General features: G+C 44.0%; 1 protein-coding gene across 1 annotated transcript in view; it reads right to left on the minus strand.

Annotated features, from left to right (window-relative positions):
• Positions 1 to 15,952, minus strand: part of LOC146817841 (G protein-coupled receptor family C group 6 member A-like) — a 358,097-nt gene that overhangs the window by 194,914 nt on the left and 147,231 nt on the right. The gene's annotated exons all lie outside the window — the stretch shown is intronic.

The raw sequence follows: 15,952 nt of genomic DNA on the forward strand, positions 1-15,952 counted from the left end.
TTGAGAGGATAGTATCTTACAATCCAGATGAGCTGTTTTTCGTGGCGAAAGATGTGACGCGGAAAGCACGAATGGCACACGAGAAATTGAGGGGATTGGCGAAGGAATATGATGTGGATTTATCCAGGACTAGGGTGTTGCAAGGAAGCCATAGGATGCATTATACTGAGCGAGAGTTGGAGGAGAAGGGGGTTGTTGGATTGAGGTCACACGCCAGAGAACTGGTCCTAGCCATGCGGCCATGGCTGACGCTGGATAAATGGGAAGAGAAATGGTCAAAGAAAAAGACCTCTAGGGGAGCGGAAGGAGGGACCCCGGGTGAAGGGTTGTTACTAGCAAAGACCTTTCCCCTGAGGGAAGTGGCGAATGGAGGATATGTGCATGTACCATGGAGCAGGGGGGATTTGGCATCATTTACGAATGATTTTCCCAGGCTCAGGGAGAAGCCTGCAGAGTGGTACAAGCAAGTTGAGCGTTTTGTTAAGATTTCGAAGGTATTGTGGATAGACCTGAACACCTTATTTGATATTGTGGTTCCGGGAGATCTGTGGAACGCATGTAAAATTGCTGTTGATTGGCCGGACTATGAGCCTGAGAGGAATATGATTACAAATGGTCCGTCGCCAGCGGTGATGAGGCTGTATGAGAAAGTAATTACCTGGTTGAAATCGAAGGTTTCACCCCAAGACATTGATTGGGTGAAAATAGACAGGACGGTGCAGGAGCCAAAGGAGACAGTACATGAGTTTTATGAGAGGCTTTTGAAGGCTTTTAAGCAATACAGTGGCCTAGATGAGCTGGAAACGAAGGATATGGGACAGTTTGTGTCTAAGTTCGTGCTGGGTTTGAAGCCCGAGGTTAGTCTCATGATACAGCAGCATTTAATCTGTTGGCAGAATAAGCCCCTAGATGAAATCTTGCGGTACGCCAGGTACTGCACGGATGAGATTGAGTCGAAGCACAAGAAGATGAAGGATAACCTATTGCTCATTCAGATGCAAGCTGCTCAGGGACCGCCGAGTGGGGGTCCAGTGGTAAGGAGACAGGGAAACTACCAGACAGGGAATCAGAACGTGCAGGGTCAGGGAAGGCCGAGGCCCGTAGACCCTAGGACAGGCATAGATGTAGCAATACTGAAAAAGACGACAGCTTGTCACCAGTGTCACCAGGTGGGACACTGGAGGCGCGAGTGTCCCTTGAACCCCTATAATCAGCCACAGATGGAGGGAGGAATGGGTCAGGTCCCTGGGGCGGAACAGGTACAGATGGTGACTGTACCGAGAATGATGCAAGGGGGGACCGGCATCTCGCAAGTGCAGGTTCCCCAGCCACCCAGAATACAGAACATACAGCAGGGAGCTCGAACTTATTTACAGATGCCCATGTTTGAAGTAAGCGAGGAGAAAGATGTGGATTTGCTGGCCCAGTTGAGTTTAGGCCAGGACGATGATTGCATACTTAGGGCTATTCTAGAGGTGGATCAGAGAGGACCCTTCGTGGAAGCAGAGCTTGACGGACACCCTACTACATTTTTGGTTGATACGGGGGCTACCAGGTCAACTATAAGATCAGCAGTAGTCCCGGGTGTAGCCCTTTCTGGAGAAAGCATACAAGTGGTTGGAGTAGCGAACAAAAGGCTAGTTAGCCCCTTGACAGAACCGATTCCAGTCAGGATAGGAAACTTTAGGGATCGACATCAGTTCGTGGTGTGCGATTCCAGTCCTGTTTGTTTGTTGGGGAGAGACTTATTGTGCAAGCTCAATTGCACAATTTACTGTACCCCGAAAGGAGTAGAGGTGCAGACAAGAGATGAGGATGCGACCTTTAAGGTTGCAAATCAGCGGGTGTGCGTGGAAGTGTACCCCGCTTTGACGGTGGAGGAGCTTCCACAGGATTTGAGGGAGTCAGTATCGGCTGACGTGTGGGACCTAAGTGGAGAGGAGATTGGCTTAGTCAGGGGAGTGGAACCAGTGAAGATTCAGGTTAAGCCAAACGTGGAGTTCCCGAGAACACCTCAGTATAAATTATCCCCTGAAACGATTGCTGGGATCAAACCTGTGATCGAGTCTATGATTAGGCAGGGAATATTGGTGGAGATTCTGGGTAGTCCATGTAATTCGCCCATTATGGGATTGCAGAAACCAAGTGGGAAGTTCAGGATAGTGCAAGACCTGCGGAAAATAAACGACATAGTCGTTCCATGTTGTCCAGTGGTACCGAATCCATCTGTGATACTGTTTCAAATCCCATGTGAAGCTGGATGGTTCACAGTGATTGACTTATGTCAGGCATTCTTTTCGATTCCCTTACATGAAGAGAGCAGATTTCTTTTTGCATTTAGACTAGAAAATCGGATATTAACGTGGTGTCGTATCCCACAGGGGTATACGGAGAGCCCATCGATTTTTAATCAGCTTCTAAAGAAGAATCTCGAAAGTCTTGTGTTGCCGCGAAATTCTGTTTTGGTGCAATACATTGACGACCTGCTTGTCGCGTCAGAAACAGAAGACGCTTGCAGGACTGATACCATTGCGTTGCTGAACTTCTTGGGAGAAAATGGTCACAAGGTGTCTCCAAGCAAGTTGCAATACTGTTTACCTGAGGTACAGTATTTGGGGCACAGAATTGAAAAGGGTAAAAGGAAGGTGTCTCCAGATCGCATTGATGCAATTCTGAGAATGCCAGTTCCCTCGACGCAGAGGGAAGTTAGAATGTTTTTGGGAATGGTGGGCTATTGTCGCCAGTGGATCCCAAACTTTTCCTTTGAAGCGAAGCCTTTACAGCGGCTGACGCGAAAGGATGTAAGTGATCCGGTACCATGGGACGACGACTGTTTGAAATCATTTCTGAGGCTGAGAGAAGCCTTATGTAGCGCTCCTGCGTTGGGAATGCCGGATTACAACAAGGCATTTGCATTGTTCTGCTGCAAAAGAGAAGGTTGCGCATTAGCAGTGTTAACTCAGAATCATGGAGGTGTCCGTAGACCAGTTGCCTATTTCTCAGCTACTTTAGATCCAGTAGCTTCTGCGTTGCCCGAATGTCTCAGATCCATTGCGGCAACAGGTGTCAGCATCGAGAGATGTGAGAGCATTGTGATGGGTCATCCTCTTACTGTACATGTGCCACATTCTGTTGAATTGTTAATGACTAGGACTAAAACGCAGCACCTCACGAACAATAGGTTGACTCGGTATGAGCAAGTTATCCTTGCGGCCGATAATGTGACATTGAAGAGGTGTGCTGTTTTAAATCCTGCTACACTGTTACCTGTTCCCAAAATAGATGATAATGAAGATTGTGAGGACCATGATTGTCTCGACGTTACGGAACTATGCACCAAACCGAGACCTGACATTGTCGATGAACCACTCCCAGTTTCAGATGAGATTTTCTTTGTGGACGGTTCATGTTTAAGAGACAGTGTCGGTCGACTGAGAGCAGCGTTTGCTGTATGCACCATCACGGGTGTGGTTGAAGCCGCTTGTCTAGAAGGAGTACACTCCGCGCAGGTGGCCGAGCTCATTGCTTTGACTCGTGCCTGTTTGGCAGCTGAGAAGATCCGTGTAACGATTTACACGGACAGCCAATATGGGTTTGGTGTGGTTCATGACTTCGGACAGCTATGGTCCCAGAGAGGGTTTATGACGTCGTCAGGTTCACCCATAAGAAATGGTGACCATGTACGAAAATTGCTTGAGGCATTGCAAGGCCCTGATGAAATTGCCGTTGTTAAATGTGCTGCACATACGAAGGGGAATGATTTTGTTTCGTTGGGTAACAACTATGCTGATGAAGTAGCTCGGTTTTGTGCAGAGCAGGGATGCAATTTTACGGGGACTCACATTGAAGAAACTGAGAAGGAATTGGTGTATGATCAAATGTTAGCAATGGCAGACTCTTGGGAGGAACTGAAACAGCTTCAGGAAGGGGTTTCTGATCAGGAGCGAGACAGTTGGATACGAGCTGGATGTGAGAAGGGAGATGTGGATATATGGGTTTCGAATGATGGACGAGCAGTGTTGCCGGAAAGTTTGTTGAACCCCATGGCGAGGCTGATACATGGTGCTGTGCATCTTGGGAGAGACGCAATGATGAGAGTGTTTCGTCAGACCTGGTACAACCCAAAGTTTCGGGCAGTGGCTGAAACTGTGTGCCAGAGGTGTGTTACCTGTCAGCAAATGAATGTAGGAAAGAGGACAGCTGTGACGTTGAGCCACATAGGGAGGTCAGGAGGACCTTTCAATAGGATGCAGCTGGATTTTGTTGAGATGCCAAAGTGTAATGGGTTGAGGTACATATTAGTCATAGTATGTGTCTTTTCCAGGTGGGTGGAAGCATACCCTACACGTAGATGTGACACGCTCACGGTAGCAAAACTACTATTGAGAGAACTCATTCCAAGGTACGGGTTCCCGACGTCCTTTGAATCGGACAGAGGAACTCATTTCCATAGCGAAGTTATGAAGTTGCTTTGTGCTGCCCTGAATATAGATCAGAGACTACATTGTAGCTATAGACCAGAAGCTTCAGGGATAGTGGAGCAGGTGAATGGAACTCTGAAGGCTCGGATGGCGAAAGTATGTTCGTCTACGTCTCTGAAGTGGCCTGATGCATTACCCTTGGTCCTTATGAGCCTCCGAAGTGTGCCTGATAGAAGAACTGGGTTGTCTCCCCATGAAATCCTCATGGGAAGAGTGATGCGTTTGCCTGCAATACCTGCCACTGCTCTGATAAAAATCACTGATGATATGATCCTGGACTATTGTAAAGGCCTTGCTGACGTGGTCCGTTCTGTGTCTCAGCAGGTGCAGACAGCAACGGTTCCAGCTGCGAGTGACTTGTGCCACGACCTGTGTCCAGGCGACTGGGTCCTAGTTCGCAAGCACGTGAGGAAGAGTTGCTTGGATGCAAGGTGGCGCGGCCCATTTCAAGTGATCCTCATCACGAACACAGCAGTTAAGTGTGGAGGTTTACCAAACTGGGTGCATGCTTCCCATACCCGTAGAGTTCCAGCACCCTTAGAAGATACAGCCCCTCTCGAGATCGAAAGTCCAGCTGAGCCGATAGAACCACCTGAGAGGGCCAGTCAAGCTGTAAGGGTTGCTGAAGCGGCTGATGGTGCACTGAATCGAGTTGGGGAAGGACGTGAAAGAAGTACTGACCCAGAAACAGGAGAAGGAGCAAGAGGTGCAGTGGGTAGTACAGAATCGAGTTCTGCCGAAGAGGAGGAGATCAGTGCACAGGGTATCGAAGGGAAGACCGGAGGTGCCACCGAAGCAGAAAGGGTTTGGCCCGCAAGACAGAACCGGGTAAACCTGAGGTCGGTACCGGACACAGATCTTGCACCAGTTTCGGAGGAGCCAGAAGAAGAATCAGGCAAGGAGGAGAATCCTCAAGGTGTGAGAAGATCAAGGAGAACAAGAGTGCCAAGTCGGAAGTACGCTTCACCAGAGTGGGCATATCAAGTGACTGATGCCAGGGTTACCGAGCACGGGAAGATTGAGGTCGATGACATTGGTCAACAGTGTCCCGCTCCAGAGAGTGGAAGTGTTGTTGAAAGTTCCGGGATTGGAGATCGAAGGAATTCTGACAATTCATATTCCGAGTCCGCCCTTCCTGAGTGTCATTCAAGGTATGATCTTGGACAATTTGGAGTTCCCGACGTTCACGACTGTGCCAGATCCACAAGAACTGATCATTCTTAAGCTCGAAATATTGCAGGGAGTCCTGGAGCTGTTGGGACCAGCGGTTATGTTGGATTGATTTGAGAGGGTTGCAAGCAGGGAAGAAGATAACCTAGACCCGAGCGGAAGAAGAACAAATTTAGGGATTTTTCCGTTATAGAACGAAGAAAAGTTAGGGAGGTTTTGCCTAAGTTCGCGAAAGAGACATTAATGAGAAAGAGACTTACCTTTCCAGAGACTGTATTGGACACTGAGTATATTCCGAAGATGGCAGATCCTGCAAACCCACATTGTAGGGCTAAATTGATAATAGGCACATTGATAGGAGTTGTGATAGTAACCATATTTGCAGTAGTGATAAGTTCGTACATGGTGGATCACAGGCAAGAGGGAAAGGTTCAGGGAGCACCCACACCTATTACCCCAGAACAGAGAGGTGTCAGTATCAGAGAGCAGGGAACATCGAAGTTGAGGGATGATCGCAGACTCCACATGGATTTGTCGAGGGGTGACTTTAAGCTTAACGCGTATGCAAAGCTGCTGTATGAGTATGTTGATGCGATGGATGTGAAGGATTGCTATGTGTGTATGCAGTTGCCTGCTTCAGTGGATGAAGGTATCAAGTATCATCATCTCCCATTGACATATGGGATTTCTTGTTGTTTATTGCTTAGTCTATTTTATGACAGGAGGCAGTTCGAGTATTTCTTTTCGAATTTTGATACGGTACTTCCTGAAGTTCCAGCAATAAAGCATTTGAACAAATACGATTATTATAAGAAAGAGGACAGACTCCTGAAGTATTTTAGACCGACTGTGAAGTTGGATACGGCACATGCTCACCGGAATAACCTGACATGTGCGTTATCTGAGACGGAGAAGAAATTCATTGATCAAGTAGAGGACAGGTATAGAAAGTTGACCCAGACACGACACACCGGAGATAGTCCAGTAGATTGGACAGAGGAGGAGAGGGCTCACAGGTCAAAGGGAAGTTCTGGACCAATAGCGTTAGATGAAGTGCAGAGAGGGAATTTGTGTATTGGACGGCCTCAATCGGCCACAGAGAAGGTTGCGGTAGGACATAGCACCTGTTCACAGACTTTCACTCTGGACGCTTCTGTTAAGGGCTTTATGCAAGGTCCAGTAGAAGTGATTCCGACAGTGTATTATGTCTGTGGGAAGAATGCTTATGTCAGGCTACCCGCGAATTGGTATGGCATATGCTATTTGGCTATCATATTCCCGAAGATTTATCACACAGAGGACTTGGAGTTGTTAGAGACGAAGCGACATTCTAGAAGACGGAGGGCTGCAAACGCAGGTGCAGTGATTGGGGACATATACGGAGCAATGATACCTAGTATGGGTGTGGTGTTGAATGACGTGAAGATCAGGAGGTTGGCGACTGTAGTTGATGAGTTGTCTATGAACACGGCGAGGTCGCTGTTGTTGGTGGCTGGAGAGATGTTGTCGATACGAAATATGGTTATGCAGAATCGCCTTGCGTTAGACGTGTTATTAGCCAAAGAAGGCGGAGTCTGCAAATTATTGAAGGTTCAGGAATGCTGCACATATATTCCAGACAACACGAAGGAGATAGGGAAGTACATAGATAACATCACAACTATTCACAAGGAGATTATGGACTTGACGGAGGAGAATGTGTGGGAGAAGATTGGAAAAGGATTTGGAAGAGTGGGAACGTGGTTTGCGAATTTGGGAAGAGGATTTCTTGGATCAGTGCTGAAGCCAATTATTATTGCTGTAGTTTGCGTGATTTGTTTGTGGGGATGCGTGAAAGCATGGAAGTGGTATCAAGGATGCAAGGTTGAGAGAGCTCTTAGGGCAAACGAGAAGAGGGTGGCGAAGCTCCAGGAGCAGCAATATGAGAGTCTTAAAAGAATGGAGGGAATCCGACATGGCGGAGCCATGACTAGTACAGTTTAAATCAGTTCAAAAAGAGGGGATTGTAATGGTGTGATGACAGATGTCATCAAAGGGGGGAACTGATGTAGCGCTTAGAAGGTTGAAAATCGTAGGGGTGCGTTATATTCACTGTTAGTCGGCACCCGCATATAATCAAATGTGTACTCAGGTATTTTGTGTGCAATATATTAGAAATTGTATAACCCATGTCGATTTTAATAGAAGTGTTAGCTATGTACAAGCATCTTATGTATATATTGAAGCAATGCATAGAGCTTAGTCCTTTTGAACAATTGTGATGTTAAAACGTGTAGATTAGAATTCGTGTATGTAGACTGTTTAGTTTGACCACACATGAAAGAAAGACGTAAATGTCAATACTGTGATTTAAACCTGCTTGTGTAACCGAAGTAGTGGCCAGAATTCGCATATATCGTTGAGGCGAAAGGCCTGGTATTTTCTTATGTTAGCCAAGGGCAATAGGCCAAAAAGGATTTATTCCAGTAGAGGTTTTAGGCTGTAGTAAATTGCAAGTTAAAAGATGTGAAGTATGTCTGCCTTGCATGATCTCACCCCAGGTGCAAGGACAGTTGCTCGTTAGTAGAGAAGCTCTTTGTTCACAAATTGGCTTATGTAGAAAAAGCCAGACATGGGAGTGCATTGGAATGTGCCAATCGTAACTCCTAGTGCGGATGGCGTCTGGGACTCAAGGCCAAGCGATGGACGATGGAACTGGACAGCGCTCTGTGGAAAATTACTGAAAGTCGACCCTGCAGAAGAGGAGGCGCAAAGGGCGTGTTCTGAGATTTGGGGTTCTGTATTAGGGACAGCGCCCCGAGGGTGGAGGCAGATCAGAGCGGCCCTGAGCAGAGGAAGGCTAGGCGAAGAGATAGAGGGGGCAACTTAGATCAAGCTCTCTAGCGAAGACTTCTTAGGAAGTTTCACTCTGACACCTTTTACTCGATTGAGGGTCTTGGGGATTGCTAAGTAGGGATGTCATCTAGTACAGAGTAGGGACAGAGATGGTATGGTCCAGTGTCCCTAATATCGACATTGGCTTGGTAGTTTTCTACCTCATGCTTTTAGAGATTGTGCTTTTAGTTATTTTTAGCCGTATGCGGATTCTTCGTAGAGTAGCATTTGTGTTAGTGCCTATGTACTTGTTGTGCCTCGTATTGAGGACTCTGTATCTTCAAATCTTTATGCTGATAATAAAAGCCAGAGAGCCAAGAGATTAAGTTTCGCGTCCTTGATTATGGCAATTTGTGGACAGTAATTTTGATAATTGTGTTTATTCCCTCTACGCTATTGGGCAAGTAAAAAGTTCCATCCGACCAGAGTGGGTTCTAGTAGATAATTGCCAGATACTAAAATGGGCCGGAGCACAGGGCGAGTGACGAGTTGGGAAAGGGCGTGGTAGTCAGGAAGCAGGGGATCGAGTCTGTGCAGACTCGACCTGTAGTGAGTGAGGCTGCTTCCCGCGCGTCTGTTAATCCTGGTAATTGTGGACGGCACTGGACGCCATTTCTTGAATACTGCTGCTCAGCATGACTGAATGCATGTTTGTTGGTTTAGGCAGCAGTCTGAATTACTGCTGGGAGGCTGCAGCAGCTAGTCCATGTGCACAATAGGGTTCTGTCGGGAGTGGCACTTGTACACGTCGTGACGGTGTGCGGACTGTGTTATGTGAACTCGAGCAGTTCACCACTATAGCCGGTAAGGCCCAGGCCCATTTTTCCACTTCATTTTACAAAGGGAAGTGAAGCCATAAATGTCTAAGCAGGTCAGGCCTACAGCAATCTTGCGTAGGTGCAGTTTTACGATTTAGTGCAAGTTGCAGAAAGAAGTTTACGGAGTTAGCCAGTTTCACACTTTTTGCATTGTGAATTCCTGGCCCTGGCTGAGCACTGACATTCCTGCTTGTGATTGTGTGTAATAATTATACCCCGGCAGTTGTGTTGCCAGCCCCTTTGTGCAAAAGCACAGTTTTTTCTAGACTCAGAAATGAACCTCTGCTAGTTTAATGGAGAAAGAAGGTTGAAGGGGAGATTGTGAGAAAACAAAAACTCACGTTTTGGGTGTTCACAAAGCTTGGCAGCAAACTGCTCTTGCTTCAGAGTGACTGCCCGCTCCTCACAAGCCTTTGAAATATATCATTCACAAGGTACTATATTGCGTCAAAGTAAAAAGGTTTTTGACTGCAGGGTCACCTTCTGTGAATTGCATGCAGTCACAAGTGAAAACATGTAAGCGAAGATAGCTTTTCCTGCATGGAACAGTTGCACAATTATAATGAAAACAAGCATATTAGTAGACTGCAAATCTGACATTACACATTAGGTGTCATTTTAAACATTTAAAAATGGTTTAAAAATATCAGGTGGTGTTTGAAACTAGTATCAAAACACCTTTAGCCCCCATTTAAAGCACAAGATCAAGCTGAAGAAGTCAGGCCCTAAAGAATTGGAAATAATTTGAGAAACATATTGAAGTATATTTAAGTTTCTTGAATATGTGCAAGTGTATTGTTCAATCTTTTTTTCATCAAACCCTATTTGTTTCTTTCTCTCAGGAAAGACTGTCCTTTGATAAATACCATGGCTAAGAAAGAACAAACTGATCTCTATCTTGGGCACAAATTATGCTACTTATGGCCTGACTACGTTTTTCATTTGGGCAAGCCTTTTTTATTCTGCTATTTATTATTCTGGTTTTAGAGATGCATTGTGATTACTACCCCCTACCCATCCTATGATCTAAATACAAACATGCTGTGAGTGAGATACCAACCCCAAAACATCTTGCCTGTTTTACATTTTGCTAAAGGAGGTCAGGCTTGTCTAACAAGCCTGGCCTATGTTCTTATTATTCGCGCTTTTTAACCCATTTCTGTTTGACAAGATTTGGATAGAAAATGGCAACCAACATCTCGAACACTCCCCCCCCCAACTGACCAAGCCCAGCCACACCACTCACAAACCTCACCAGCTGCCACTGCTCGAATGAGTATTGTTAGTGAGTGAAATAATCATGAGGGAGAATGAGTGTTTGTGAGAATAGGAGCCTAGAATAATTTGGGTTAGCCCCCTTTGTTCGCTAGGTTTCAGTGCATATATTACACCCCACCAATTTCAACAATTTTCCACCCACAACTGTGTGTAGCTTATCATTTTGTTTCAGCATCTCACTGCTTCTCTTGTTCGTTTCAAACAAATGGAATCAATGGGGCTGATTCAGAATTTTGTGGAGAAGGTGCTCCATCACATTAGCCTTAGAGTATCCCATTTGCCAAATTCTTGGGCCGTCCATCTGATTTAGGGCTGGGCAGACAAACAATATGTTGACGACAGAGCCTACTCCTGCTCAATTGCTGGCATACTCCTCCAACAGCCTGACAGAGTACAAGCCATCGGAGATAAGCCAGCCATCATGTGCTTAAATTAGAGTGAGCGGTTGAATGTTTTTTTTTCTGTTTGTCACAGTCAGGTAAAACCTGACTGTGACAAACAGTAAAAATACAAAAATGACCCACACATCATTGGAGAAAGCTCCCTTGGTAAGGGGACTATTAGTTTTACAGTTTCAAAAACTAACCTCCACTTTTAGGGTTTGTTTTTGAAAAATGTAAATTTTGGAAAAGTTTGACGACCACTCATCATTTTTGATGGTACCATCCATCAAACCTTTCCTACATTGACAGATACTCCCATGACAATGATTCTGGTCGACGTAGAAAGAAGTCTGTGGCGCCAACGGACATCTATAAATTTGGTGGATAGGATGTCCGTCAGGGTGACAGAGTAAAGTGCTCCCTCACCCTGATGACCATTAGCTCATCTTTCTAGCTCTAGATTTGGCCCTTACTATATTGGTGAGACTTTGCTGGTCATTAAACGAACATTATCTTTTATGAATTGTGAAATATTTCTAATTTCCATTGCATATTCTTATTGGCATTGTACCTGACTTGCTATGGGCGTTGCTTCCATTTTTCCTATGTTCCAATGTTTTTCTGTCTTTTTTTCTTTACAAATTAAATGCTGCAGGTTTTTCATGTTAAAAGGTATTGATATTTTGGAAAGGTTACTTAAAATTACATGTAACATCGAGGGTCTTTGAGCCATTTAGTTAAATTAAAGGGTCCAATATCATTACTGCAAGAGATTCTTCTAGTCTTTTGTGTGGAGTCATGCCATTCATCAGCTGTAAACAATAGGAATACATTGGCTGTTTTTTCATAAATCCATAAACTTTTAATTGTTTAAAGAAGAAGTAGATTTGGAGGGTAGGTGAATGTGAGTTAACTATAAAACCACAATCACAAATAAGGTCCAGACAAGTCTCAATAAATTAATCCTTGCTCAACCCGTGGTAGCTTGGTTCACCAGCAGTCAGGCATAACTTAGGAGACAGGTGTGTAAAGCATTTAATATCACCAACACAGGCAATACATAAGACACAAAACATAATAAAAATCCAACACCAATTTATACAAATAGGAAATATTTGTATGATTAGAATGACACCAAAATGACAAACATCCTATATAAGGAACCAGAGATATGAATTTTTAAAGAATAAATGTAAAAATGTATTTTCAAGCACCAAAAAGTAGAAAATGACAACCGAAGCCAACTGGTCGCACTTGACTGGGACCAAGTCAAAGTGTCAAGCCAACCATGATAGAGGGTTGGTTGGATGCGTTGGGTGGTTGGGGCCTGTTAAAATTTTACCTTTACACTTAGTCACTTTTTTCGTTCTTTTTCCTTCGATCTCGGTCAATCATCCTCAGCAAGCCAGGTTGCAGTTTGATGATGGCCTGCTTAAGCGATGACTCGGAGACTCTTGGAGGTATTTGTGTTCTTTGTCGACGTTGGTGATCTCTTGAACTTTCAGCAGGGCAAACCTGGATGTTAGACCGAGTCACGGTTCAACGTTGTTGGCTTGACTCTCGGGTCAGTAAACTTATGGAGTTTCTTACAAGAAGTTGTCCGAATGTTCCTTATTTTCTGGATCTCCTTCCTGAAGGTCTCGTGATGGTCTTTGAGGGTCCCCAGCATCAGTCGAGGGTCCAGAAGCTCTGAGTTAGCTCTTGGAGGTTTGGTACTAAATTTACCACAATGCTCCTGCTCAAACACTTTAAAGTGCAGGTGAAGCTGGTCAGCTGGGCTTGTCTTGACGGAGTTGATGCATTTGACTTCTTGAGCTCTTTTCTACCTGTTGCTTTCAGGGAGTTTATTCCTTAGTCTTTTGAAGCAAGGCAAAGCCCTATTTGGTTAAGCTCAGAGTGTGCAGCAGGTGCAGTCCTTGTGAGTGAAGTCCTCTCTTGGTGCAGACCAGGGTTCAGCCTTGCTTTCCTTCTTTTCTTGATATTTCCAGGCAGGGATCTTAGGTGCTGTGCAGCTCTGCCATATTTATTGCAGTTTCTGGGCTAGCAACAAGAGGAGCCCCCCTGACCAATGGGGTTAATGTTGCCACCATCTGTGATGATAACTTCCTTAGAAGTGTGGCAGACCTTAGGGGGGACTTACATGTAATAATAAGGTAGTTTTAGACCTTGGAAATATTTTTAATCCCAAAGTCAAGCTGACACCATAGCAGTGCACAAGCACATTAAATTCACTGGGGTCTCTAAACCTACATGCTCTACCATATACTAGGGACTTACATGTAGGGTGTCTAATTACCATATACCTTTTAAGCAGAGCACTGGCCCTTGGCCAAGTTAGCAGAGCCCTGGGCACTATCAAAGTCAGAAAACCAGTATCTAGTAGTCCTAATGGGGCAAAAAGTGGGGGGACATCTAAAAGAAGCCCTGTAATAAATTGTGTAATAAGATGATGGAAATGGGTAAATTTCCTCTTAACATTAATTAATGAAAGCAAAGGAGAAAGGTATCTAGAGGATGGAGGGGTTAGATATAAGAATTGGGTATATATCCTTATGTAAGGTAGGGTGAAAAAGCTAGGGAAATGTTTTAGGGGGAAGATGATGCGAGTTAAAAGAAGGAGAAGATTTACATTCTAAATTTTGAAATCTCTAGTGTTGACAACTTATTCTCACACTACATTGGTGCTCCATAAGAAGCATAGGTAAAGTTTAGGCATTAGTTGGTCACCAAATTGATTGGATGGCAATCTAAGCATGTCATTAATAGGGAAACTTGAGCTGTCAGTCTAAATGTTAAAAAGTGCTGACATAAGAAGAGACAAAATAAGAAAATGGCAGGATACCAAACCTAATAAAGAGTATGTTCAGTATAAATCTTGCATAATGCTCTTTTTTCATATTTTTGGTTTGCAACCATGGCCTATAACACAAAGTGAGAGATGAAAGTGAGAATTTAAGATAGATCTCATCTACATTTTTAGGCTGACTGGTGTCTTAGATATTTTGATTTGAAGTAGTTGTATTCTTCCATCTTAGCCACTATTAAATCGTTGTTTGTCACTGGAACTTTAAAAGAATGTGCTGCTCTTCACAGGAAATGTAACACTATTGACAAATCTAACGTAAATATTGGACCATAACACAATAACATATAAAATGCATCTTGACAACAATTAACACATAACAGCACAAATAAGTAGTTAAAACCTAAAAGCAACACAACAACACAACATCACATTTCAATAAAACAGCACAAAAATACCAAAGCACAAAAACAATTTAGCATGTTACAACCACAACAAAATGTCACACAACATTCTTGTCACACATTACCACCTTTGGAAATCTGTGTTCATAATACTGTGGTAAAAAGTGTTTGCTCCAAGTACTGCCTTACTTTCAACCAAGACCATAAAAAGCACCAGTTCAACCTTTTTTGTGATCCCGTCCCTGTTATCAGTGTGCAACTGTACAGTGAAAAGTAAAATATTGATTTATGTGCCATAGACCTAGAGTTTAGATAACTGGAGACTGTGTGAACTTTAGGCAATGCTTCTCTAATATCCATGAATCAACAATATAAACCTATTTTATCAGACCTAATGGACCTGAATGCTAAAAGTAATTGGGTAGCACAGTCGTCATTTGTAAAGTATTGCACACCAAGGGGCAACTTTACCAGAATGGTGGTGCAGGGCAGTGCAGCAAGTTACCTTGCTGTGCTGCTCTTAGTCACAGGGAAAAGGCAGAAATGCACTGTATTTATCCAATACAGTGCATTCCTGTCCTTTCACCCTGCATTGGTGCTGTTTCTGCTGCCTAGCGCCAATGCAAGCAGCCTAGCATCATGGTGCAAGGGTGCCTGGGTTTCAAGCAGGATTGTTTTTGTGCAGAAAGGGGCACCTTCCTGCACAAAAACAATCTATAATGGAGTTTTCATTTTTCACAATTCAGCACACATACAAAAAGGAAAACACAAGGAGAAATAAACACATTTCTCCTTGTCACGCCTCACCTGGGGAGGCATACGATTTTGACTCATTCCCAAGTTTACAAGTCTTTGTAAATCTGGGAATGCATCAAAAACCATGGGAGTTGTATGGGAACAGCCACCACAATGCCCATGGAACGCCTCCTTTGCGCAGAGTATGGCAACACAGCGATTTGCGCTGAGTAGCATTACTCCATATTTGTGAATCCATTCAAAGCCACGCAAAGTACCTTTTTGTGGCTTCATAAATATGACTTGGAGCTTTGCGTTGTGCATGTACCACGTTGTGTGGTGCAAGCATGCACATGGCCTTTGTAAATATGCCCCAAACGTTCTAAAATAACATTCATTAATATTTTAACTGACTTATTTGGGAAAAAGATCGGTCATCGTTGGTAAGAAGTCTGTGAAAATGGTTAGTAAAAAAACCATACCACAGTATTTCAGTAAAGGCAAAGAATATGTGCATAAACTCACACCTCGCACAACACAAAGGCTCTAAGTTAATATTTAAACATGATCATTGAGATTTTGTTGGTCTACATTTCATTAGAATGAAACCAAGCATGTAACTCACTTTCAGACATTGTGGATCAAGATCATCGCATATTTTTACAATTGACCTGGTTTGTCTTTGGTTTCGAGATGTAACACATCAATACCTGAGGTCAGGCTCTGACTATATTTGTCCACATTGTCGAGAGGTAAAGTGGCAAAGTCTGCACAAGCTACCTTTGCCATAAAATGTCCTTTTGTACTCTGATGTCGCAGGACACAATGTTATTATCTACCTGTGCTCTGTAGAAAGTGGGGATAAGGAGGACACCTTAAGTATGATGCTCACTATTAATGTGCTTACAAATCCGGCAACCATTTGAAAATTCAAATGTCTCTACACTGATCACAATAAAGTATTACAGCGAACAGGTCTTGCTCCTATAAAGCATAGGATTTACTG

Source organism: Triturus cristatus, chromosome 6 (genome assembly GCF_964204655.1).
Source record: "Triturus cristatus chromosome 6, aTriCri1.1, whole genome shotgun sequence".
In the NCBI taxonomy this organism is placed as follows: domain Eukaryota; kingdom Metazoa; phylum Chordata; class Amphibia; order Caudata; family Salamandridae; genus Triturus; species Triturus cristatus.